The following is a 27,518-nucleotide window of genomic DNA, read 5'->3' as shown; positions in this document are numbered from 1 at the left end:
AACTGTTCATAATATATATGGAGTCAAGCTGGGTAACTTCTTTAGTCACCTATCTCCTAGGACAGGTACTTTTCCATTGCCAGGGGAGGACATTCTACATTCAGTCACCACAAAGACAGGATAGTATTTGCTTACGTAGAGCCAAGGAGATGAAGACAGAGGCATTTCTGCATGCTTTTATGTCACCTATATAGGTGTTGCCTGATTGAATGTGATTTCTCTAACAGTGACCAGTTATCGATCATGTCATACCCACCCTGAGGATGAGTTAAATAGAGCCAATGATGAATAAACAGTTATATATGAAAAAATTATATATATATATATAATTATCACCGATTAATATATGAGGTAGAATTTAGAACAATATCGTTTATTATTAAAATGTCTAGTTGTTTTACTGGAATAATCTAGAATTCAGCTACAAGGATGCTTTCCCACACGGAAGTTATCACTAGAATATAATGAAAGTACACACAGTAGGGGGCTTCTCCTCCAGGACTACCGTGTCATAATAATGTCAATCATTAGGCTGTGGAGATTTTTAGGAGTAAGCTAATTCCAAAACATAGGAAATATGGGTTAGTCAGGTTCTAGATGAACAGTCTGGCTTGGAATGCTGATTAAATTCGTGCTGAAGAAGAGATGCATAGACCCCGGAAGCAGATCCAACAACAATTTAAGCAGCTTCCCAGAGCACTGACAGTCTGGATCAGATATAGAAAGGAGTCATTTTTCCATCTTCCTTGGGCTACTAGTGTCTAGAGTCTCTAGAGTCTCCATGATTTTTACTTTAAGAAAATCTTAAGTTTAAGAAGTTATTTGCTTTGGCCAGGTTTTTTGTTCAAGGTTTTGTCTGTTCTGATCAGGATTCGCTGTAATGCAGGGTTAAAACCAGCAACTCTAGAGTCATATATCCTTTTTCTAACAGTGGAGGACCCAGAAGAAATGGGTGGCAAGCTTTTTCAAAGGTCCACCTGGTAAGATTTTGGGGAGCCCCCTCAAGTGGGAAAGACCAAGGAAGAACAAGGCTTCTATTAGCAGGATTATCAGGATAACACTCAGGGCAATAATCAGCTCTGTTAATACGGTCTAAGAATACTTGGCAACATTCATTCTCAACCAGTTCAGTTTGGTACAACCAGTGGCCTAGTTCTAAACTAGGGAACCATTGCTGTCTAGTCAGGGCAATGTGAATTATCTGAGAACAATGGGACCTAGAGAGACAACACAGAAAGCAATGTAATAGTAAGAGGCCACAATGACAAAGAGAGACACCCAAACAACCAGTCCTATTCCAGGTTTGGTTTAGCACTTTCTCAGTCCAACCACCATTACTTGGAGAGGGTAAAATTTGGCTTGCACCTCTGTGCAATTCTTCAACGTTTCGTTATTTTTATTTTTATTTTTTTTGCGGTACGCGGGCCTCTCACCGTCGCGGCCCCTCCCGTTGTGGAGCACAGGCTCCGGACGCGCAGGCCCCGTGGCCATGGCTCATGGGCCCAGCCGCTCCGCGGCAGGTGGGATCCTCCCAGCCCGGGGCACGAACCAGTATCCCCTGCATTGGCAGGCGGACTCTCAACCACTGCGCCACCAGGGAAGCCTCTCGTTGTCTATTTTTCACTCACTTGCAACCAAGTCTCTGAACTCAGGGACTGATCCAGTCTGTGTTATCAGTCACTTACTAGCAGCACAGATCTCAGAATAGCTCCTTTCAATCCCAGCTTCTCAAGAAAAGGTAGGGTTCTAGTCTAAGTTAATGATTTTTTCTTGTGTGTTATCAGCTGGTGGTATCACGCAGAGGCACCTGGCTTACTCTGCTTTGCTGGTAAGTTATTATGTCTGCTTGGAGAAACAGAGGAGCTGACAGGTCCAGGGGGTCTTTGGTGGGCACTGGCACTCTTGCCGTTGCAATACACGTACCCAAGTCTTAAGGCCTTGGCACTTGATAGCGATGTAGAGGGGTCAGGAAAACCTGGCAGAGTCCTCTTGAGCGTGGATGCAATGAAGTCTTTCTTGGGAGGACCTTAATCAGGACCCAGTCACAGGGAAGTAGCTGCTGTTGAGTCGGTTGAAGGGTCTGGGAATGCTTCACACACTTACAAATTCTAGCGGGGTTTTAAATCGTCGACTGTCAATGTCAGGAAAGCACTTCGAGTGTTCTTTCTGCTCCACAACGCCGAGCTGCACCCCCTGGATGCGGCGGAACAGAACGTCGTCCCCGTCCCTTACACTCAGTTTTAAGTGATCCTAATTAATGACCCTAAATGGTTAGCTTGATTAAAAAGAGTTAGACCTGGGCTTCCCTGGTGGTGCAGTGGTTGAGAGTCCGCCTGCCGATGCAGGGGACGTGGGTTCGTGTGCCGGTCCGGGAGGATCCCACATGCTGCGGAGCAGCTGGGCCCGTGAGCCATGGCCGCTGAGCCTGCGCGTCCGGAGCCTGTGCTCCACAACGGGAGAGGCCACAACAGTGAGAGGCCCGCGTACCGCAAAAAAAAAAAAAAAAAAGTTAGACCTTTATCGGGAAAGAGGTAAAATTGTGGAAAAATCTAAAAACTCCTGAAAGTTCATTTAGATGAATTGGTTTTCACAAACTACCACATACTGTACTGTCTTCCACATCGCACTCAGCCTGGGGCTGCTGCAGCTATTTACCACCATAAGCCATGAGGCTCTCAAGCACACACCTTATTTTTCTTTAAAAATGGACTTTCATATTTTAATTTTTTAAAATTGAGATCATGTAACATTGTGTAAGTTTAAGATGTATGTGTTGGTTTGATACATTTAGATATTATGTATGTTTACTACCCAAGCTGGTAGCTAATACCTCTATCATGTTACATAATTATCATTTTTTGTGTGCGTGATGAGAACAATTAAGATCTAGTCTCTTGGCAACTTTGAAGTTTATAGTACAGCATTATTGACTATTATTCACTATGCTTATTTATCTACTAGCTGTAAACATCATCTTAAACAACATCTCCCCAATTCCTCCACCCCCCAGCCTTTGGTGACCCCCATTCTACTCTGTTTTTATGTCTGACTTTTTTAGGTTCCACATTTAAGTGAGGTCATACAGTATTTGTCTTTCTTTGTTGTATTTATCTCACTTAGCATAATACCCTCAAGGTTCAACCATCTTGTCACAAGTGGCAAGATTTCCTTCTTTCTCAAGGCTGAGTAACATTTCACCGTATGTGTCTACTACCTCTTTATCCATTCATAGACTGACAGACGCTTAGGTTGTTTCCATATCTTGGCTATTGTGAATAATGCTGCAACGAACATGGGTTTGTGGCAGGATCTTAGTTCTGCAACCAGGGATTGAACCCAGGCCCTCGGCAGTGAGGGCACGGAGTTCTAACCACTGGTCTGCCAGGGAATCCCCCCAATTCCTTCTTACATATATACCTAGAGTAGGATGTTTGGGTCAGTTGGTAGTTCTATTTGTGATTTTTTGAGGAACCTCCATACTGTTTTCCGTAATGACTACTCCAATTTACATTCCCACCAATAGTACACAAGTATTCCCTTTTCTCCACCCTTCTCCAACACTTGCTATTTCTTGTCTTTTGGATAATAGCCATTCTAAGACGTGTGAGGTGGTATCTCATTGTGGTTTTGATTTGCATTTCCCTGGCGATGAGTGATATTGAGCATCTTTTCATGTACCTCTTGGCCATTTATATGCCTTCTTTTGAAAAATGTCTATTCAGGTCCTTTGCCCACCTTTAAGTTGAATTATTTGCTTTTTTTTGCTATTGAGTTGTATGAGTTATTTATATATTGTATATATTAACCTCATTAGATATATGGTTTGTGAATTTTTTTTTCCATTTTGGAGGTTACCTTTTCAATTTGTTGTTTGCTGTGCTGTACCTCCTTAGTTTAATGTAGTCCCACTTGTTTATTTTCATTTTTGTTGCCAGAAGCACACACTTTCTCAAGAGACAATATTTCAATTTCTCCTAGGATCCAGAAGCTACTGAGTTTGAACAAATCCACTTTACAGAGAAATGTGCACATATCTGTCTCATAATTAAATAATGTAATTACCATGTTGCATCTGAGTTTTATGCTGCTCTGTCTTTTGGAACCAGAAGTCCTGCTCAGGCAGGTTTAGAACTTTTATAGTAAATGCACCAAAGCCTTAGTTTTGTTTAGCAGACCAAGCAGAGAGGAGGAGAGAATAAATGAGAGAGGATAAACTCCCAAAACTCAGTAAATATCAGAGCACCAATCACATTAATAAGGGTAAATGATCTGTTATTCTATACCATTTGATAATAGATTATGTTGCCAATGAAAATAGTTTGTGACAATTTATAAATTGCTTATGTTCTAATAGTAAATGAAAAAAGCAGCACATACAATAGTATCAATAGTATAATCACAACAATGTAAAACGAAAGTGTACTAGAAAACCAGATCTGGAATATTCTCAGGATTGTTAACACACTGTCTTTAAGTGATAGAACATTTGAGTGATTGTTTTTTTTCCTGCATTACCAGTATTTTTCATATTGAATATGCATTACTCAAGGTATCTTTTGAAATTACATTTTCTAAATTTCTTTCAAACTATCATTCCCTTTTTGGTATACTTTGTTCTGGCTTTTTCCACACCCTTACCAAAAAAGGGGAAATGCAAACTAATATTGCAGTAGAGTTTATGTATTTATATCTGACCTTCAGAAGTCTTGTTAATCACCAACAACACAAATATTTGTCCCCACAGCTAAAATTAGAGCTGTAATTTTTTCAAACTAATGTTAACCAAAACAATGAAATGATATAATCTCTAGAAAAGAGTCAACAGTGCCTTACAGCATGGTCATTAAAAATGAAGCTGCCATGTTATTATCACAAGACCAGAGAAATTTTGAGATTACACAGGACGTGGAAATTCTGTGTCCCAAAGACACACCAATCATATCTCCAAATTTGTCATTAGTTCAACAGAATGGACTGGTCTAATACAAAAGTCATATTTAAATAAAGTATAAATATTATAATATCGAAAGAATAATTAGCATATTCTTTATCCCAGAGAGCTTCAAAGATGTTAATAGATTACCATGATCTCTATTTCTTCAAAGACAAGTAGAAAATAGAAATGTGAAATCATTTTCCTAAGGCCACACAGAGTAAAACATTACTGTGCTAGATACTTAACTGATTTATGAATGTTTCCTGAGTATGTCATTAGAATCTTAAAAATGTTACCACTGTGCTATGGAGAGACAATGTCTCTTTTTTTTAAATCAGAATTCCCATATTGCAAAAGTAATTTTGTATAAAGCAATAGTGTTTTCATTTCCAAAGCAAACTTTTGAAAAAAATAAAACTACTTCCCACCTGGCTTTGTGAGGAACTGCTACTAATAACTACTGTTAAACAGTTTGTAAAAATATGATATGCTATTTCCTTGTCTGGTAATGATAAGATTAGCAGACCAAAGCATAAATAAACAACTGTGCTATTGTTTTTCAGCTTCAGAAAATTACACATGCTATTACTAGTTGATAATTTTGTGTGCTTAAAATCTAGAAACATTCATTAAAAATTAATAGGCTATGTCATTTTACAAGCATATCTTTAAAAGATATGGAAAGTAGATTATTGGCAGTTTGTAAAATGAACAATGAAAGACTACTGTGTCTCACTTTACCTAAAGATTTACCTAAATATCTAGGAAGGCTCAGGAGCAATTTTGGGAGTTTGCTTAATGTTAAATTCTCTTATGATCTGAAAGTGCCAAAAAATAAAAAAATTACCTCCTGTCTATTCGAACACACACACACACCAGTTGCATCACAGCAACTAAGATCACCCATGAACTGATTTTTTTTAAAAGCAGGGGCTCCACTACTTTTCTTTTTCTTCCTTATAAAGAGAAAATACCTTAAGTTGCCCCCCCATTTGTCTGTGGGTGCAGAAGTCTCACCAGGAAGAATGACAGATTCGTGGAGGAGACTCCAGTGAGTGATGCCATATATAGTTAATTAATGCCATATGTAGTTAATTAATACTAGAAAGAGAAGTGCAGACACTGTAAGTCATATGATTACAAAGGAGACCAAACAACAGTTTGGGCCTTTATTAGAGAGAGACAGTTTTTTCCTTCACTAAAAGGAATTTTTCATAAGCACACGCTTAACCCTGAGGAAGAGGAGTGACAAGTGGGGATTGTTAAATTCAGGGCAAATGGAAAAGGCAAGCTCTGCTCCATTCTCTACTTTCTTTCTCTTGAGAGTATGCCTGCTCATGCTGGGCACAAGTTCTCTGTTCCTCTGTGCCGGGAGCCTCCACTGGGTGGGCCTCCTCTTCCCCCAGGGGGTTCCTGCCCCAGCCCAGTTAGGCAGTTCTGTCTAACGCCTGGGTTCACAGCTGTTAGCAATCCATGAGGCCAGTACAGCTGAAGCCATTACCTTTACTGGCTTCTGACAGTAAACAGGAAATAAATGGTCCCTGTCTTTGCATTGGTCTATATCTCAACTTGTTCAGAAACCAAGCCTCTTCAAGTATCAGTTTTAGGGTGGTTTTATTCCAATAATAAGTATAGCAAATCACTATACTTACTCTTAGAAAAGGGCTTTCATTCATTGCTGATTGATTTGCAAAAACTCCAAGTCAAATCTACTGCCTGATTTATAAGGAAGCCATCGATCACATGAGACACAGTCCACACTTGAATTATCTGCTTACCAACATCACAGTTCTGGCCATGGCACTCTACAACGACTTGTGCTATTATTTATTAATGTTTCTCTTTTAAAAGGCTCATTGTTTTTTAAAGTATGATGCCAAATGGAAACTACTGCAAAAGGAAATTGAGTATCACTTGTCAAAGATTAACACCAAAAACATACATAGCACTTAGTCTATGCCAGACTTTATAAATATCACCTCATTGAATTCTCACCACAATCCTATGAGGTAGGTACTGTTACTGCTGTCGTTTTATAGATGAGAAAACTGAGGCATAGAGAGATTAGGAAATTTGCTCAAAGTCAGGCAGCTAGCGAGGGGCAGACTTGGCTCTGCCCCAGGTGTCCTGGCTCCAAAGTCAGCTCTGACCCACCTCAAGTACAGAAAGTGACTATAAAGACAAAGGCAGTGAAAAGAAGTCAATGCTCTCACAGTATAAAAATTAAAATGAAATGCAAAGCATAATAACCATTTAACAAAAATGCACACCTAAAATTTCTATTTTTCGTGCACAAGAAATAGCTGTTAATCACTCAATAGTAAAATTTTAAGTTTAAAAATGAAAATAAAATACAAAGAATAATCACCAATTGATTTCTAAAAATCCACTCTGGAAAAGTCTGTTTTTCTCTTGCAAAAAATTACTGTTGATGATAAGTCAATAATGAAAGCTTCATTTTAAATAGCCTTACTGTAAGATTAATTAGAGTAAAGTGCCCTGAAGGGAAAGAGGGTTTTAATTCATTTTTGTTGCCCTTTTGCTATGCCCTAAGCAGAAAGTTACAGAGGTTGAATACACCTGAATCATTCTGGGTTTTCATAATGGCATTTTCCCCACCACATCCTTCAGTGTCCTTATCTGCAGTGATAAGGACACCCCAACTCCTTCTCCACAGGAACCGGCCTTCAAGTGACTCATGTGGTCAGCAGGAAGTGGCTCTACAACTTTAGTTTTAACCTAAGCAACAGTACTGTGTCTGTGAAATCAGGGATTTGATGGGCTGTACCTCTCATAAGGTGTCCATGAAGAGAGACAGTGGTGAGTCCCACCCCGTTTCCTTTGCTCACTGGTCACACAGCTACCAGACATTTCCCAGCAACCCTTGCAGTTAGGCAGGGTCACGTCACAGGCTCTGGCCAAGGGACGGTGCCACGGAAGTGATTCCTGGCACCGTCAGTGATCCTGAATGTCCCCTCTTTGTCGGTCTGTGGCTGGAGGAAACCGACTCAAGGACCAGAGGAACCGAAAGCCCCCAAACTCAGGGAGTCTGAGTCCCTGAACGACTGTGGAACACAGAACCCATCCCCACTAAAGCCCACATTGGACTGTGATGTGAAGTGAAAAATAACCCTTTATTCTCTTAACTCACTTTGATTTTGAGATAGTTTATGACAGCACTTAGTTTATTCTGATTAATATAATACATTAAAACAAATGCTTAAATCTTACTCTTTGAAAATTCCTTTTCTTTGCATCCCTTAAAACGACCACTCCTTGGTAACTGCTGATGTAGTAGGCACTGCCCATACCTACAGTTTGGTCCCCATAGAAAAATGTGTTTCCAGGCACTGACCAAAATAATCAAAGGCTGAATCATATCAAGTCATCTTCTAACTAACGCTCCTCTGAACTTACAGGTGTTTCTCTTTCGGCTAATCCTTCACTGTAACTGGCACATTGAATAAGCAAGACTTATGGGGTTTAATCACAAAAATGTGTTTTTTCCCATTGTCTCTTTAAACCCAGTCAGGTCCTTCCTTTAACCTTGACTTTTACGGTCATGCTTAGGTTAGAAAGATAATCAACTATCACTGTAAATTCCAACTGCAATCCCAATTCAGTATTTAAAAGTGTCTAGTCAGATATAGTGACGAACAGATCAATCGTCACCCAAAAGCCTCCCTTCCACACACCCCTCCCTTATGCAGGACCAGCAGCAAAACGCTCCCGCACCTCAGGGTTAACATCTTCTGTTTTAAATTCTTTCTCCCAGAACTTACCTGCTATTTCCGACCTGTGTCTCCCCCAGGGTTGAAGCTGTGAGGGGGAAGTAAAGGGGCAGGAAAATTCCTACTTGGTGAGTACTACATAGTAAGGTAGTGCTATTCTTCCTGGTGTTAGAAGACATCTAGAACTGACATTTCCATAGTGAGTATCTTTACGAATTCTCGAGAGACTACCACCTTCGAGGTTCCTCTGATGACAACCCCCATTTACCCATCAATGCCGCTCGCTGGGCTGCCCATTCCCAAGCACGCTCCGCTTCTGTTCCCTATTCCCCGCCCCAGCCCACCGCAACAACCAATGTCACCTCACAGCCTTTTACTGCCATGGTCTCCTCCCCTGGGTGACCCCTATTAAAATTATTCCCAGCCATTGGTTCCGCATCCGGTTCCTAGGATCCGCATTCCACCCGAGGGCAGCGTGACCATTCAGACACAGCCGCAGCTTTGCACCTCTGCCAGGGCACTCACCAGCCCGTCTCTCTGGCTCCTTTGATTTCCCAGTGGGGATGGGTTAGTGGGTGACGGACAGCCGGCTACTACACCCTTCCCCCCACTAGAGTCACATGCTAAGCTCTCTGGGTGATCAGGTAGAAGTCTCCTCCTCAGATCCGAGATGAAGCGACTGAGCACCTCCCTACTTCTTCCTCTTGCTTAGTTTAGGTGGATTCGCAACACAGCTTTCCCCAGAGAAATCCTCCTCACAGCCCTGTTTTAATTTTGAACCCTTAATTCACCTATCCTTGAAGAACCCTTAATTCATTTATCCTTCACTTAATGTCACTGGCAAAGCCCATTAACAATTCCTGAAATAAAAACAGAATCTGGGTAATAAAATAAAGTCTAACCTTTTTCTTCTTTTCCTTGGTGCTTCGTCCAGTTTCACTTGTTCATAGAGTGCTGTGTGCAGAGGCCTTGCACCCAGCCCTCAAGACCACAGTTCCCGGCATAAAACGGCTGCTCCGACCTTCAGCTCGTGGCTGTGCGCAGAATCACGTGACATGATTCTAACTCAGTAGGCCTGGGGTGGATCCTGGGAGGCTGCTTTTCTAACAAGCTCCCAGGTGACGCTGATGATCTGTAGATAATCACACTGAGTAGAAAGGTCGAAAAATATCTGTTGAATGGTTTTCACCTTTTGCTTGTTTATTTCTTATTTACAGTAGTTTAGGGAGGCTGACGGAGTTTAGGGGGCAGAGAGCCCCTCAGATTGTCCCTTGCCACCACTGACCATCCTCAGTTTTAGCCTCTGCTCTCACCCTTGTTAGCATCAACAGCCGATGTCTTTTGCCCAGGTTCATGTGAATCCATCCTTCCCGCAACAAAGTCTCCAAATGCCTGACAGCTCTAAGACCGTCCATAGTAGGCAGTTTTTCCAATTGAAAAATGATATAGCTCTGTCTTTGACCTTGGTCAGAACCTGTTCATGATCTAGGCAGTATTTCAGACAATGCTGTACAAAAAGGCCAGACCTTAACATGGGGTCAAGGACTCAGAATTACACAAGTCTCAGTAAGGCTCAAAGAAAAGGGCTCACCCCACCCCATATGGAAGTGAAAGTGACCATTCAGACTACACACCTCGAAGGTGTGGCCCCCATCTTACTTTAAATCTCCCTTAAGGCAGATGGGTGATTTGCATAAATTTGCATAGCATTAGTGATTCTTATACTGTCCAGTGATAAACTGACTTATTAAGAGAAACTTCTGTCCCAAATTCCAGTTTTGGATATGATAAAACAAATATTTCCCAGAAACCTCCTGAGTTCAAAGTAGAGGGCAATGCTGGTAGCAGAGGCCCTGGCAGAGCTAAGCTGCAGAGAGGAATCCGTAAAGTTTGATTGGGATCTGGGATTACAACTGAAGCAGCAGCTTCTCCAAATTCGAGTCTGTGTTACTTATTACTTGAATTGGCTAATTCTTCCTTATTTCCCACCATAAGTGAGCACCGTAGCTTAGAAAGGCGAGGGGAAATTGGTGAACAGAGCAAAGATTTCAGAGTATAAGTTCACTACTTCCAGATTCTTCACTTACTTGGCTGTTGGCTTGGGGCAAGTTAATAATCTTTCTGAGCCTGAAATGCCTCTTCTATAGAATAAGGTTAAGAATAACAGTCTTGCAAAGTTATTATGAGAATTAAATAAAATATATACCAAGAGGTCTCATGCAATGCCTGGCATTTAACAGGTACTGACCACATAACCCTCTCCCCCTTCAAGGACAACAGAGACATGGAAGACACTTGGTATTCTGCAAGCACCAAAGGTTTGTAAAGCTTTTTAACTTTCAAAGCACCTTCACAGCTGTTTTCTTACTTTGTTTTTCTAGGGAAAAATGAGGGGAAAGGAAGATGTGAAGAAAAGAAATACAAAAAGAGGGAAGTATGGAAGAAGCACGGGACACTGCAAAACAAAATCTAGAGCCTACGTTTCCATCAGACCGAGATGTGGCATGTGACTCAGGCGGCAGAGTCTCTCACAAGTCAGGTGAAGGTCAAATGACAGTGAGTGAAGTCTGCAGTAAATGCCCTCCAATTAAAATAATAGTAAGTCAAGTATCTGAGTTTGTTGTGAATTTGACCCATTAATTAATTTTTGAGAAGAAAGAAGTCTTCTTAATCCAATCACCAGCAAGTGGAGTAACAGTGTAGCGCTCGGCCTTGCTAATCACTGACGTGTATTCCCTGGTGGGACCCTAAGGAATACAGCGGAGCCATGCTACCCTATTAAAACCGCCTAAATATAGTCTCTGTGGTGTAATGTTTCTGGGAACCTTTTACATGTCAAGATCCAGAGCAAGTACAAATCCGCAGTACAGAGAGAATTAGATCTCAGCTGGAGCTCAAACTGCACCCATCCCCTCCCCTCCTCCCTTTAGGGATCTACTTACATACAATCACTAAGCATCCTTCAAAATAGAAGTCAGGCTAAAGGAAGAGAGACTGGCCTCCCCCAGCCTGGCCCACTAGCATCGCCCCTCTGGCCTTTGACTAAGTCCTTGAAGAAGGGCAGCATGGGGAGATATTCACAAAATATATTCACCAATATTTGAGAGACATGGGACACAGTAGGTAACAGAACTTGGGGAGCATATGACAAAGTGGGATAAAGAATGGGGAAAAGGAGCTGTCCCTATATCCCTGGAGAAAACAGTGTGGCGTTTTGCCCAATGGCCAAGTGTCCTGGGCCCAATGAATCTGGGTTTGAATCCAAGTTCTGCCATTTTCTAAGTGTATGAGTCGGGGCATGTTTGTTAACCTCAGTTTCATTACCTACAAAATGGACACAAAAATAGAAACATCTCGGGACTTCCCTGGTGGTGCAGTGGTTAAGAATCTGCCTGCCAATGCAGGGGACACGGGTTCGAGCCCTGGTCCAGGAAGATCCCACATGCCGCGGAGCAACTAAGCCCGTGTGCCACAACTACTGAGCCTGCACTCTAGAGCCTGCAAGCCACAACTGCTGCAGCCCACGTGCTTAGAGCCTGTGCTCCACAACAAAGAGAACTTCCCTCTCCGGCAACTAGAGAAAGCCCACACACAGCAACGAAGACCCAACACAGCCAATAAATAAATAAATAAATAAATAAATTTATTTTAAAAAAAAAGAAAAAGAAACATCTCTTAGAGTCTTTCTAAGGTTTGAAAGAGACCTGTGTAAAAGCTGGGCCTATCAACTTTTCTCAAGTCATGGCAGTTACAGAAAATGACATGTGCATTATAATTCTATAACATAATGAAACTACTTAATCCCAGAGATAGCAGCATTGGAGGTCCTCAGCCCCAGATCCTGTCCACACCCCCTGAGGGCTGAAGGGGTAATAACAACAACAGTGATAGCAAATAGCACTGCTATAGAGCTTCCTGGGTGCCAGCTGCTGTTCTAAGTGCTCTACATTGATTAACTCATTTGATTCCCACAGCAAACTTATGAAATGAGTATTATCATTTTTTTTTTTTTTTTTTTTTTGTGGTACACGGGCCTCTCACTGTTGTGGCCTCTCCCGTTGCGGAGCACAGGTTCTGGACGCACAGGCTCAGCGGCCATGGCTCACGGGCCCAGCCACTCTGTGGCATGTAGGATCTTCCCGAACCGGGGCACGAACCCGTGTCCCCTGCATCGGCAGGCGGACTCTCAACCACTGCGCCACCAGGGAAGCCCAGTATTATCATTTTTATTATTTCACAGATGAGGAAACCAAGGCACAGAGAGGCTAAGTAACTTGCCCAAGATTACATAGCCTATGATTGTCAGGGCCAGGGCCAGCCCAGGCAGTTAGATCCAGAATCCTTGCTTTCTTCATTATGCCATACAGCCTTTCAATATCATGGCCCAGCTCCAACCCAGACGTGGCATCCCCACCTTCCTCGCAGAAGGCACTCTGAAATACAGCTTTTCTCACCTTGCATGGCATACAGCATTTAACAAACATTAGTATTTTATAAAGAGCTGTGCAGTCAAGTGTGCAGATGCCCCAACAAGATCTGCAGAACTGGTGGTCTGCCAGAGCAGGACAGGCCAGGGCAGGGGGTAATGGCACAATTAGTGCCAGGAATCACAGAGAGACAGTCACGGCTGGCTCAGCAGCCAGCCACACCACAGGGAGGGGAAAAAAGAGGATGGAAATGGTAATTTCCCCATTGCATGCTCTGGGGTTGTAGCACTCTCTAATAAATCACTGTGGGACATTTTGAATGGGGGCTAGAAGTCTAGCATTGGTGGTGGGAATTAGAGCCATCGTGTTTCTAACTGTAGGTGTTATAGGTACAGTTACCCCTAAACTGGCCTGGCCTGGGGAAGCCAAGGCCAGGGGAAGCCAAGGCCTGGGGAAGCCAAGGGTGAGCACCTGCTGAACTTCACACGTTCATTGCTGATTATAGACTGTAAATTCCTGAAAGGCAGAGGATGTGTCTCTCGCATTTTGATAGCCCCCAGCAGTTGTCAGAGGCCTTTTTTATATAGTAGGCCATCAATAGGTGTGTGAGTAAGTCAATCAAATATATTTACTTAATAAAGATTTAGGGCTAGCCCTTAAAAGAATAACTTTTAACTTCAAAGTTCTTTTTGCAGAGGCAATACACCAATTTCTCTAAGTTTAAGTAACATTGGAAAACTCACAGTGGCAAAACTGAAGACCTAAATGAAACTCTGAACACATTTATTGCCCACCAACTCTGGGCAAGACTCCCTCAAACACCAAGGCAGAAGCTTTCCTATGTAGAGAAGGTTATACCAAAACCCAAAAATGCTCTTTGCAAACTCAACCTTGTTGCTTCTCTAAATCAAAGAATCCATGACTAACAGCAGTTTTCATTATCATCATCGCCATCATCACTATTATTATTTGTGTTAACTCTTTACCAATTCTGAGTGTATTAAACCAAATGTTATTTGATGAAATAAGGCTTGTTTCTATGACTCAGGGGAAAGCAATTCCTGCAGTTTGTGCCGTAACACTTTAAGTCAACCGTTTTCTAATGTATAAGGGTGGTTTTAGGTCAGTTTGGAGCACTGGTTGTCATGTCCCAACATCTGGACCACTGGTGTGGGAGTGGAATAGGGCCAGAATGTGATGGAATAAACATAAATTAAATGAGACTGCACTTTCTCTCATGCAGCCCCCAGAGATGCTTGTCATGGAAACTGAAAAGCCCCGTTCTACAAAATAAATGTGATTTAGCAGTGCTTTGCCAGATACCAGCATCTCGGTGATAATTTAGAACAGGGGACGACAAACTACAGCTCATGAGCCAAATCCAGCCTATCTCCTGTCTTTGTAAGTAAACTTTCATTAAACATAGTCACACCCATTCATTTATATATTGTCTATGGCTACCTTCACCACACTCTAAGTGCAGAGTTGACTAGTCTCAAAAGAGACAGAATGGCCTGCACAGCCAAACGTATTTACCATCTGGTCCTCCAGAGAAAAAGTATGCCAACCCCTGATTTAGAATAATACCAAAAGGGCTTCCCTGGTGGCGCAGTTGTTGAGAGTCCGCCTGCCGATGCAGGGGACACGGGTTCGTGCCCCGGTCTGGGAAGATCCCACATGCCGCGGAGCGGCTGGGCCCATGAGCCATGGCCGCTGAGCCTGCGCGTCCGGAGCCTGTGCTCCGCAACGGGAGAGGCCACAACAGTGAGAGGCCCGCGTACCACAAAAAAAAAAAAAAAAAAAAAAGAATAATACCCAAAGTCACAAACATCAACATCTCAGTGACAATTTAGAAAGCCACCAAAATTCATTTCACCAATCTACAACCCAACCTCCTAAGACACCTGAATTTAATTAGGGTCATTAAGTTTTTTAAACCATTTATGTAGTTTATTTCTTGAATCTTCAACATGACGTTTATTAAAGAGGCACACACTTTGCCTTCTATAAAGTATGGGTCTCGCCCTTGATGTTGGCAGTTGGCATCCACCTCCTGTTCAGGAAATCAAAGTTGTTGTTCCTATTGCACTTCCTTCCATATGTCAGTGTTTGACCTGTCCCCTTAACCTCAGGGCTGGGACAAACTCTAAAACATTAATATGCATAAGAAATGTAATTGAAAAATTTATCCCCCCATTCTTAAGATGTCACCCTTCTTATTTCTGTCTTTGGTGCTTGTCTAGCTGCAGCCTTGTTAGCTTGATCCCTGGCCAGGCAGCATTTGCTTAATGACACCCCCCATAGGAGCCCCCTCCTCCCCACTCATTACACCTTTTTCTTCCCTCACCCCAAATTCCCTCTAAATACGACATCTCTCAGGGTGCTTGACTAGCAGAGAACAACAGTGTTACCAATCTTTCCAGCCATAACTTGTTTTTCTTACACTGTACCTCATGAGCATAAACAAAGGAAAAGTATAGAAAGAGGGAAATTTAAGAAGTAAAAAGAGAAAGATAATGGTGAGAAGTCGACACATGGTAAAGGAAAATGTTGTTGGAAAAAGGGAGAGAGAAGGGCAGGACTACACCAACCTGTCAATAAAGAGGCAGCAAAGAATCACACTGTCAAAAGAGAAGGAAGTAAGATCTGACAGTGTAGCCAAATGCAGGACCTTTGAGTCTTACCCACGGACCTTGCTCTTTCAGGGCACATCTTACATTTTCTCAGAGAGGATGTGCCAATGTCACACTTCACATACTTGCCATCCAGGGAGAATCACAATGATTGTCTCTCCCTCTCAATAGTTATTAAGCCGCATGCATGTACAATCCCATTTTCACAAACGTCAGAGAGCACTGTAATGTCTTTGCTTTACTTCTCTTTAAATGGCTCCAAATGGCTACACTGCAGAAGAGGCTTCTGTCTGCTGATAGTTATTGAGCAAAACCAAATCAAGTACCAAAACACAAACGGCAGCTCAAGACCCACCCCAACTCTCTCAGCCCTTCCAGGCATGCAGAAAATGAATCTCCCTGTATTCCACAACCCCACTCTTCAGAAACCTTGCTCAAGGCCTGCCTGATTTGGGATCCATCACTCCAGCCCCTGAATAAAGCATCTGTTTACCTCCTCAAAACCAGAAAAGATATAATATTTTTTAACATTTACTAGGTGTTGAGAAAAACAAATACCATACAATATCACTTATATACGGAATCAAAAATATGACACAAATGAACCTATCTATGAAATGGAAACAGACTCATGGACAGAGAGAACAGACTTGTGGTTGCCAAGGGGGAGGGGGTTGGGGGAGGAATGAAGTGGGAAGTTGAGCTTAGCAGATGTAAGCTATTATATATGGAATGAATAAACAACAAGTTCCTACTGTAGAGGGGCTTCCCTGGTGGCTCAGTGCTTAAGAATCCACCTGCCAATGCAGGGGATACGGTCTCGAGCCCTGGTCCAGGAAGATCCCACATGCCGCAGAGCAACTAAGCCTGTGCTCCACAACTACTGAGCCTGTGCTGTAGAGCCCGCAAGCCACAACTACTGAGCCTGCGTGCCACAACTACTGAAGCTCACACCCCTAGAACCCATGCTCCACAACAAGAAAAGGCACCGCAATGAGAAGCCCACACACCACAACAAAGAGTAGCCCCCGCTCGCCGCAACTAAAAGAAAGCCCGTGAGCAACAACAAAGACCCAATGCAGCCAATAAATAAATAAATTTAAAATTTAAAAAAAAGTTATAAAAATTATTTTTAAAAAAAACGTCCTACTGTATAGCACAGAGAACTATATTTGGTATCCTATGATAAACCACAATGGAAAAGAATATTAAAAATGTATATATATCTGAATCACTTTGCTATAGAGCAGAAATTAACACAACATTGTATGTCAACTATATTTCAATAAAAAAAAGAAAGAAAAGACAGTGGCGACAGACCCTCCCCCAAAAAAACATTTAGTAGGTGTTAATTTCTTGCTCTGAATTCATTGATGTATTAATAATAAAAAATACAGTATTGTCTGCTTTACAGACACAACTTGATATATTAACAGACTGGGAGGCAGGGCTGGGATAAGGATGAGATAAGTAAGGTGCCTAGAGGCACAAAAGACAAGGAGGCACTCACTTTCAGGGTCAAGTACAAAATCAGTCATCTCTGAGGCATGGGGGATGGGAGTTTAATTAAAAAATTCACCACCCTTCCATGCCCCAGTGCACGATTTTAGTTGCATTCTACTGACTAGGCGGAAGGACTGTATGATTGTGTTCTAGATGCCCACAGCAGTGGCTCCTTGATAGTAAACCTTTATGTTTGCCTTTCCATCCACCTGTTATACTCTTTTGAAACTCACACCAGCTCCATGGAATCATCTCTCAACTACCACTTCCTAAATGCAAGCCTGTATGCCAAGGCTCTACTTTCTGGAAGAAATTAACCTAAGAGAATTGGCATCAGGATTTGCTATCAGAAGCAGGCCCTGAGGATGGGGATCTGGAACTAATGACTCACCTACAGTCAGCATCGCCATCGTATGACTCCCCCATATCAGATGGAAATGAGGTATGGGTAAAAGGTGCACCGTTGATTTCTGCACTTGAACAGTAGTGGGGGGATGGGAATAATAAGGATTGTGGGGTCGACTGGCTTTAAATGCAACCACAGGGCAGATTGTATTGAAAATTAGGTTCAGGATTTGCTGTTAAAGACACAGAGCTACAAGAGGTCTGTGACATGACTCCTATGTCTAAAGCAGGGACCTGATAGGATAAGAGTGAGCCCTTGAGACCTGCTTGTAGAAAGACCTAAGAACCTTGTATCACTATGATCCTTTGAATTTCCCTACACTGGAAGAAGTAACATCCTCCCTCTTTCTAGAGAACAGCCTCCTTTCACCTGGAGATCTGCAAAGAGCACACCTGAGGCAGGTACATCACATGATCAAGCTTTGTCCACCTCAAGAGCTAACCCACCTTCCGGTACCACCTTCACATTAGGTTGCACCACAGCCCAAGGAAAGTAGTCCCTGCTCTGGCAGGAACAAGGAAACATGCTCTTAGAATTGTAGGACCTGAGCATGTGTACAAGTAGGCACCTGGAGAATACATTTGACAATGGATCTTTGAGATTTTGAATTAGGAGACAAAAAATATAGCTGTGATAGAGAAGAATTTATTGACATAAGAGCCTTTTCCTGGGATTTGGGAGCTTAATATTCTGACAAAATCACCTGAGGCTGGTCTAAAAATGTGCCTGGTATGGCCCCTTGGATACTGAACATGATAATGGTCTACAGTAAAGGAGGTAGAGATACTGAATTGTCCTAGCAGAGTATTCGATGGAGGAGTCGGAGGGCTCTGAGAGGTGAGAATATTAGGATGGATTTAGTGAGGCTGGAGAACTCAGAACTCACCACCTGAGTGTATTCTCCAGCAATGGCCAAAGATAGAATGCACAGGCAAGAGGCATACCAGACTCACTGAGAAGCTAGGCAATGGTAGTCCTCTGTGGGTTAAAAATCAAAGGAGATACTGAGTGGAAGAGTGCTCCTGACTATAACATCACTATATCTGTGATGTTGATAGGATTTGGGGATGGCAGGGGCCAAATGGTGGCACTTAATTATCAGAGACAAGTTAGAAATAATTACTCTCATGGCATCAAGGCCATAGTGGCAATCAGGGGGCTTCATCTCTAATAACTAGAATGCATGGATCTGAAACCAACAGGTAGAAGTAGGATTGGGCCCTGTCACCATTCTTCTCAGTGACCCACTTGCTTCTTCTCTCTGAAAACTTTGCATCAGCTTGGGAACTCCTGGTTCACAGGGAAGGGGAAGCTTCTAGCAAAGGATGCAGTGTGAACCAGAAGCTATGACATCCAGTCAGTCATATTGACTCCTCATTCCAGTAGACCAGTAGCCAAAGAAAGGATCACTGTCAAGGTGGGAGTTATTGACCCTGATTACAATAAAGATCTAGGACTGATACTATACAATAGGAACAGAAAGGGGAGCGTCTGGAAACCAGGGAATCCCCTGGGCTATTTCTGTGCCTTGTGATCATACTAAATAGGAAATCTCAGCAACTATGGTCCACAGGTGTTAAAAATAAAAATAAAAGTAGACAAAGGCTCAGATCTCTAAGGGATGAGGATCTGGGTCATTGACCAGGCAAGCAACTTAGACCTGTTTAAACACTGTCTAGCATGAACAGACTTTAGAATGGGGTAGAGAGCAGTGTGATGACGAATATCAATTACAGCCTCAGGACCAATTGTGAAGTGAGGATCATAGCTTTTTCCAATAACCCTGCTGTTTTACACCTTTCATAGGATTGCAGCATTTTTGCTGATTACCTGATAATATTTTTACCAAAAACCTATGGCCAGCATCACACTTAACAATAAAACTTTAGAAACTTCCCCTATAAATTCAATTTCAAGGCAGGGATCCCTACTATTCAGACAGCAAATTAGTATCCTGCAGTTATCCTAGCCAGAACATTAAATCAAGAAAAATATTGAGAGGAATAAGAACTGGAAAGGAAGAGATAAAATTGTCCTTTATTGTACATGATATGATTGTTAATATAGAAAATAAGAAAATATACAAATAAATTACTAGGACTGGCCGAATTGTGAAATACAAGATCCACATTCTGAAATCAGTTAACATTCATTTACATGAATAATATTGGATTAGAAAATAAAATTTACAGAAGGTTTCATTCACAATGAACTGTGAAAGATGTTATATGGAGAGAATTGCAAAACTTTATATAGAAATTTAAAACACATGAATAAATAAAGGGATAAACAATGTTCAAAATGAGGAGAATCTCCTAATTAATCAGTGAATCAAATGCAGTTCCAATGAAAATATCAGCAAAGTTGTTCATGAAATTTGATACATTGATTCTATAATTTTTATGAAGAGCAAAAAGCCAATAATAGCCTAGATGATTTTGAACTAGGTAGGAGAACAAATACTACCAAATAGCAAAGCTTCTTATAAACTTGTAGTAATCAAGACTGTGGTATGGGTAAGGGGATTAGCAAATTGTCTGGTGGAATAGAGGATTCTGAAATACACCCATGCTTCTATGCAAACCTGATATGTGGGAGGGGTGTAATTGGAAATAACTGGGAGAAAATATGGATGAATATTTCAACAAATATACTAGAACAACCCGCTACTCATGTGAGAAAAATAAATTTGGATGCCTATGCTACATCATAAACAAAAATTAACTCTAAGTATATTAAAGACATATATATGAAAAACAAAACTTGAAAAATTTTAGAAGAAAATATAGAATTTTTATGACCTTTTACTAAGAAAAGATTTCTGAAAAACACACACACACAGAAATCATAAAAGAAATAAGTCCGGGGGATGTAATGCACAGCACAGTGACTATAGTTATTAATACTGTGTTGCCTATTTGAAACTTGCTGAGAGAGTAAATCTTAAAAGTCTTTCCTTTTATTTTTTTTTTGAATTTTATTTATTTTTTTATACAACAGGTTCTTATTAGTTATCTATTTTATACATATTAGTGTATACAGGTCAACCCCAATCTCTCAATTCTTCCCACTATCCCCCCACTGCTTCCCCCTCTTGGTGTCCATATGTTTGTTCTCTACATCTGTGTCTCTATTTCTGCCTTGCAAACCAATTCATCTGTACCAATTTTCTAAGTTCCACATATGTGTTAATAAAAGATATTTGTTTTTCTCTGTCTGACTTACTTCACTCTGTATGACAGTCTCTAGATCCATCCATGTCTCTACAAATGACCCAATATCGTTCCTTTTTATGGCTGAGTAATATTCCATTGTATATAGGTGCCACATCTTCTTTATCCATTTGTCTGTCCATGGGCATTAGGTTGCTTCCATGACCTGGCTTTTGTAAAGAGTGCTGCAATGAACATTGGGGTGCATGTTTCTTTTTGAATTATGGTTTTCTCTAGGTATATGCCCAGTAGTGGGATTGCTGGGTCATATGGTAATTCTATTTTTCGTTTCTTAAGGAAGTTCCATACTGTTCTCCATAGTGGCTGTATCAATTTACATTCTCACCAACAGTGCAAGAGGGTTCCCTTTTCTCCACACCCTCTCCAGCATTTGTTGTTTGTAGACTTTCTGATGATGCCCATTCTAACCAGTGTGAAGTGATATCTCATTGTAGTTTTGATTTGCATCTTTCTAATAATTAGTGATGTTGAGCACCTTGACATGTGCCTCTTGGCCTTCTGTATATCTTCTTTGGAAAAACGTATATTTAGATCTTCTTCCCATTTTGGGATTGGGTTGTTTGCTTTTTTAATATTGAGCTGCATGAGCTGTTTATATATTTTGGAGATTAATCCTTTGTCCGTTGATTCATTTGCAAATATTTTCTCCCATTCTGAGGGTTGGCTTTTCATCTTGTTTATGGTTTCCTTTGCTGTGCAAAAGCTTTTAAGTTTCATTAGGTCCCATTTCTTTATTTTTGTTTTTATTTCCGTTACTCTAGGAGGTGGGTCAAGAAAGATCTTTCTGTGACTTATGTCAAAGGGTGTTCTTCCTATGTTTTCCTCTAAGAGTTTGATAGTGTCTGGCCTTACATTTAGGTCTTTAATCCATTTTGAGTTTATGTTTGTGTATGGTGTTAGGGAGTGTTCTAATTTCATTCTTTTACATGTAGCTGTCCAGCTTTCCCAGCATCACTTATTGAAGAGACTGTTTTTTTCTCCGTTGTATATCCTTGCCTCCTTTGTCATAGATTAGTTGACCATAGGTGTGTGGGTTTATCTCTGGGCTTTCTATCCTGTTCCATTTATCTATATTTCTCTTTTTGTGCCGGTACCATATTGTCTGGATTACTGTAGCTTTGTAGTACAGTCTGAGGTCAGGGATTCTGATTCCTCCAGCTCCATTTTTCTTTCTCAGACCTGCTTTGGCTATTTGGGGGTCTTTTGTGTCTCCATACAAATTTTAAGATTTTTTGCTCTAGTTCTGTAAAAAATGCCATTGGTAATTTGATAGGGATTGCATTGAATCTGTAGATTAACTTGGATGGTATAGTCATTTTCAAAATATTGATTCTTCCAATCCATGAACATGGTATATCTCTCCAGTTGTTTGTGTCATCTTTGATTTCTTTCATCAGTGTCTTTTAGTTTTCTGAGTACAGGTCTTTTGCCTCCTTAGGTAGGTTTATTCCTCAGTATTTTATTCTTTTTGTTGCAATGGTGAATGGGATTGTTTCCTTAATATCTCTTTCTGATCTTTCATTGTTAGTATGTAGGAATGCAAGAGATATCTGTGCATTAATTTTGTATCCTGCAACTTTATCAAGTTCATTGATTAGCTCTAGTAGTTTTCTGGTGGCATCTTTAGGGTTATCTATGTATAGTACCATGCCATCTGCAAACAGTGACAGTTTTACTTCTTCTTTTCCAATTTATGTTCATTTTATTTTCTTTCTTCTCTGATTGCCATGATTAGGACTTCCAAAACTATGTGTGAGTAAGAGTGGCAAGAGTGGACATCATTGTCTTGTTCCTGATCTTAGAGGAAATGCTTTCAGTTTTTCACCATTGAGAATGATGTTTGCTGTGGGTTTGTTGTATATGGCCCTTATTATGTTGAGGTAGCTTCCCTCTATGCCCACTTTCTGGAGAGTTTTTATCATAAATGTGTGCTGAATTTTGTCAAAAGCTTTTTCTGCATCTATTGAGATGATCATATGGTTTTTATTCTTCAGTTTGTTAATATGGTGTATCATATTGATTGATTCACCTATACTGAAGAATCCTTGCATCCCTGGGATAAATCCCACTTGATCATGGTGTTGTTGGATTCTGTTTGCTAATATTTTGTTGAGGATTTTTGCATCTATATTCATCAGTGATATTGGTCTGTAATTTTTTTGTAGTATCTTTGTCTGGTTTTGGTATTAGGGTGATGGTGGCCTTGTAGAATGAGTTTGGGAGTGTTCCTTCCTCTGCAGTTCTTTGGAAGAGTTTGAGAAGGATGGGAGTTAGCTCTTCTCCAAATGTTTGATAGAATTCACCTTGTGAAGCTGTCTGGTCCAGGACTTTTGTTTGTTGGAAGTTTTTAAATTACAGTTTCAATTTCAGTGCTTGTGATTGGTCTGTTCATATTTTCTATTTCTTCCTGGTTCAGTCTTGGAAGGTTATACCTTTATAAGAATTTGTCCATTTCTTCTGGGTTGTCCATTTTATTGGCACAGAGTTGCCTGTAGTATTCTCTTAGGATGCTTTGTATTTCTGCAGTGTCTGTTGTAACTTCTCCTTTTTCTTTATTTTATTTTATTTTTTGCGGTACACGGGCCTCTCACTGTTGTGGCCTCTCCCGTTGCGGAGTACAGGCTCTGGACACGCAGGCTCAGCGGCCATGGCTCACGGGCCCAGCCGCTCCACGGCATGTGGGATCTTCCCGGACCGGGGCACAAACCCGCATCCCCTGCATTGGCAGGCGGACTGTCAACCACTGCGCCACCAGGGAAGCCCTCTCCTTTTTCATTTCTAATTTTATTGATTTGAGTCCTCTCCCTCTTTTGCTTGATGAATCTGGCTAAAGGTCTATCAATTTCATTTATCTTCTCAAAGAACCAGCTTTTACTTTTATTGCTCTTTTCTATTGTTTTCTTTGTTTCTATTTCATTTATTTCTGCTCTGATCTTCATGATTTCTTTCCTTTTTACTAACTTTGGGTTTTGTTTGTTCTTCTTCTCTAGTTCCTTTAGGTGAAGGTTAGATTGTTTATTGGAGATTTTTCTTTTTTCTTGTGGTAGGCTTGTATTGCTATAAACTTCCCTCTTAGAACTGCTTTCGCTGCATCCCATAGGTTTTGGATCATTGTGTTTTCATTGTCATTTGTCTCTAGGTATTTTTAAATTTCCTCTTTTATTACTTCAGTGATCTCTTGGTTATTTAGTAGTGTATTGTTTAGCCTCCACGTGTTTGTGTTTTTATGTTTTTTTCCCTATAATTGATTTTTAATCTCATAGCATTGTGGTCAGAAAAGATGCTTGATATGATATCAATTTCTTAAATTTACCAAGGCTTGATCTGTGACCCAACATGTGATCTATCCTGGAGAATGTTCCGTGTGCACTTGAGAAGAAAGTGTAATCTATTGTTTTCAGATGGAATGTCCTATAAATATCAATTAAATTTATCCGGTCTATTGTGTCATTTAAAGCTTGTGTTTCCTTATTAACTTTCTGTCTGGATGATCTGTCCATTGGTGTAAGTGAGATGTTAAGTGATTGTGTTACTGTCGATTTCCTCTTTTACAGCTGTTAGCAGTTGCCTTGTATATTGAGGTGCTCCTATGTTGGGTGCACATATATTTATAATTGTTATATCTTCTTCTTGGATTGATCCCTTGATCATTATGTAGTGTCCTTCCTTGTCTCTTATAACAGTCTTTATTTTAAAGTCTTTTTAATCTGATATGAGTATTGCTACTCCAGCTTTCTTTTGATTTCCACTTGCATGGAATATCTTCTTCCATCCCCTCACTTTCAGTATGTATGTGTCCCTAGGTCTGAAGTGGGTCTCTTGTAGACAGCATATATATGGATCTTGTTTTTGTATCCATTCAGTGAGCCTTTGTCTTTTGGATGGAGCATTTAATCCATTCACATTTAAGATGATTATCAATATGTATGTTCCTACTACCATTTTCTTAATTATTTTGGGTTTATTTTTGTAGGTTCTTTTCTTCTCTTGTGGTTCACACTTAAAGAAGCTCCTTTACCATTTGTTGTAGATCTGGTTTGGTGGTGCTGAATTCTCTTAGCTTTTGCTTGTCTGTAAAACTTTTGATTTCTCCATCGAATCTGAATGAGATCCTTGCCAGGTAGAGTAATCTTGGTTGTAGTTTTTTCCCTTTCATCACTTTCAATATATCATGCCACTCCCTTCTGGCTTGTAGAGTTTCTGCTGAGAAATCAGCTGCTAACCTTATGGGAGTTCCCTTGTATGTTGTCATTTTTCCCTTGTTGCTTTCAATAATTTTTCTTTGTCTTTAATTTTTGTCAATTTGATTACTATGTGTCTTGGCGTGTTTCTCCTTGGGTTTATCCTGCCTGGGACTCTGCGCTCCTGGACTTGGGTGGCTATTTCCTTTCCCATGTTAGGGAAGTTTTTGACTATAATCTCTTCAAATATTTTCTCAGGTTCTATCTCTCTCTCTTCTCCTCTGGGACCCCTATAATGCGAATGTTTTTGTGTTTAATGTTTCCCAGAGGTTTCTTAGGCTGTCTTCATTTCTTTTCATTCTTTTTTCCTTTATTCTGTTCCAACGCAGTGAATTCCATTATTCTGTCTTCTTCCAGGTCACTTACCCATTCTTCTGCCTCAGTTATTTTGTTGTTGATTCCTTCTAGTGTATTTTTCATTACAGTTATTTAATTGTTCATCTCTGTTTATTTGTTCTTTAATTCTTCTAGGTGTTTGTTCTTTAATTCTGCTAGGTCTTTATTAAGCATTTCTTGTGTCTAGTCAATCTTTGCCTCCATTCTTTTTCCAAGGTCCTGGATCATCTTCACTATCATTATTCTGAATTCTTTTTCTGGAAGGCTGCCTATCTCCACTTCATTTAGTTGTTTTTCTGGGGTTTTATCTTGTTCCTTTATCTAGTGCATAGTCCTCTGCCTTTTCATTTTGTCTATCTTTCTGTGAATGTGGTTTTCATGCCACAGGCTGCAGGATTGTAGTTCTTCTTGCTTCTGCTGTCTGCCCCTGGTGGATCTTAAAAGTCTTTCATCACAAGAAGAAAAATTTTTTGTAACCATGTATGGTAATGTGTGTTAACTAGACCTATTGTGGTGATCATTTTGCAGTTCATACAAATATCGAATCATTATGTTGTACACCTGAAGCTGATGTAATGTTCTATGTCAATTACACCTCAATAAAATTTTTTTAAGAAATCATAAAAGAAAAAAAGACCTGCATAGTATCAAGCTTATGATATAGACAACTTTCAGAATAGGTTTATTATCATTAATCAATTACATGCATCTTCACATCATCTGTGCCACTTTCTAAATAAATTAAGATAATCAAGAGTAGGATGAAGAGTTTTTAGGGCAGCAGTTGAGGGCAAAATGTGATATGGGGTAAGTAAGAGAAAAATGCTATACTTTATGTAATTAGAGTTGAAATTCTTTATAGCACAGAAAGCAAGCCAATAGCAGAGGCAAATTATAAGCCAACTCAAGGTATGTTTCTCACCAATGATCAGGGGTTACTCAACTTACAGACATCTCAGTAATTAATGTTTTGTTCTGAACTTCATTAATTGTTCTCTTCAGAGTATCTAGAATGCAGAAGCCCAAATTACTTTACATTTTTTCCCTTTTGAAAGTATTTACCAAATGAGTATGAATAGGAAGGAGAGAAAACTTCTTTTTTCATAACATAAAGCTTCTTGAGTTTTAGAGTATAAATGAGTAAGCCCCTGAGAGTGGTATTTTTAGCATCAGATCTCATGACAAGGCACTACTTCTATAAGGATCGTCAGTCTCACAAATTTAAATTGATTGAAGAATACTTGGAATAGATGTAAATCTAAAGTAGAGAAAAGACTGAGATTTCTAATCACATAGCTAATGCCTTGCAGATGTGTGTTAACAAAAAGAGAAAGCTTGCTATGCCATAAAGCTAATAAAACACCTTATTCTTTAATGTGACCTGATTTTTTCCAGCTTGATTAACTCCATCAGTTATTAGTCCTATTTCATTCTTCGTATTTTTACTATTTCTTTTTTTTTGCCATTCTATTTATTTATTTATTTTTAAAATTTTTATTGGAGTATAGTTGATTTACAATGTTGTGTTGGTCTGAGGTATACAGCAAAGTGAATCAGTTATACATATACATATATCCACTGTTTTTTTTTTAAGATTCTTTTCCCATATATGCCATTACAGCATACTGAGTAGAGTTCTCTGTACTATACAGCAGGTTCTTATTAGTTATCTACTTTATATATAGTAGTGTGTATATGTCAATCCCAATCTCCTATTTCATATTTTTTAAGATTTAATTTACTCCTGATTGCTATTGTTGCCTGATTTGTCACATACCTGGTTTCCTCCTTAAAAAACAAAAAACAAAAGAAAAAAAGTCAAAGGCTAAAACAATGCTATTTCAGCCACAGTTTCAAGGTCACAAACACAACCTCTTCCAAGGCTTTAAGGTTCTTGTGATAGCACACCAAATTATACTGGAATCTAAAGGTGTCTCTTTTAGCAAATGGTGATTACAATCTAGTATAGAAATTCACTTCACAGCTTAGTCTACCATGGAGAAAAAGCAAACTGTTAAAAACCAATAGGTTCCTAAGAGTAAGATGAAGGGTGTGTTCATGCACCATAGTAA

At 40.2% G+C, this 27,518-nt stretch overlaps 1 protein-coding gene and 1 pseudogene across 2 annotated transcripts in view; both read right to left on the bottom strand.

The window, feature by feature from the left end:
* The window catches only part of SLC35F4 (solute carrier family 35 member F4), a gene marked incomplete at both ends in the record, with an annotated part of 289,066 nt that overhangs the window by 202,381 nt on the left and 59,167 nt on the right, over positions 1 to 27,518 (bottom strand). The window lies entirely within an intron of this gene.
* On the bottom strand, positions 819 to 8,245 carry LOC309960247 (torsin-1A-interacting protein 2-like; annotated as a pseudogene). Its single transcript has 3 exons — positions 8,168 to 8,245; positions 2,104 to 2,250; positions 819 to 1,217 (listed from the first exon to the last, which is right to left on the bottom strand). The product of its transcript is annotated as a torsin-1A-interacting protein 2-like (transcript).

This window comes from Leucopleurus acutus (genome assembly GCF_964270905.1).
Source record: "Leucopleurus acutus genome assembly, chromosome: 1".
Taxonomy (NCBI): Eukaryota; Metazoa; Chordata; class Mammalia; order Artiodactyla; family Delphinidae; genus Leucopleurus; species Leucopleurus acutus.
Note: the sequence above shows the minus strand (reverse complement) of the source record. Positions and strands in the feature narration are given on the sequence as shown.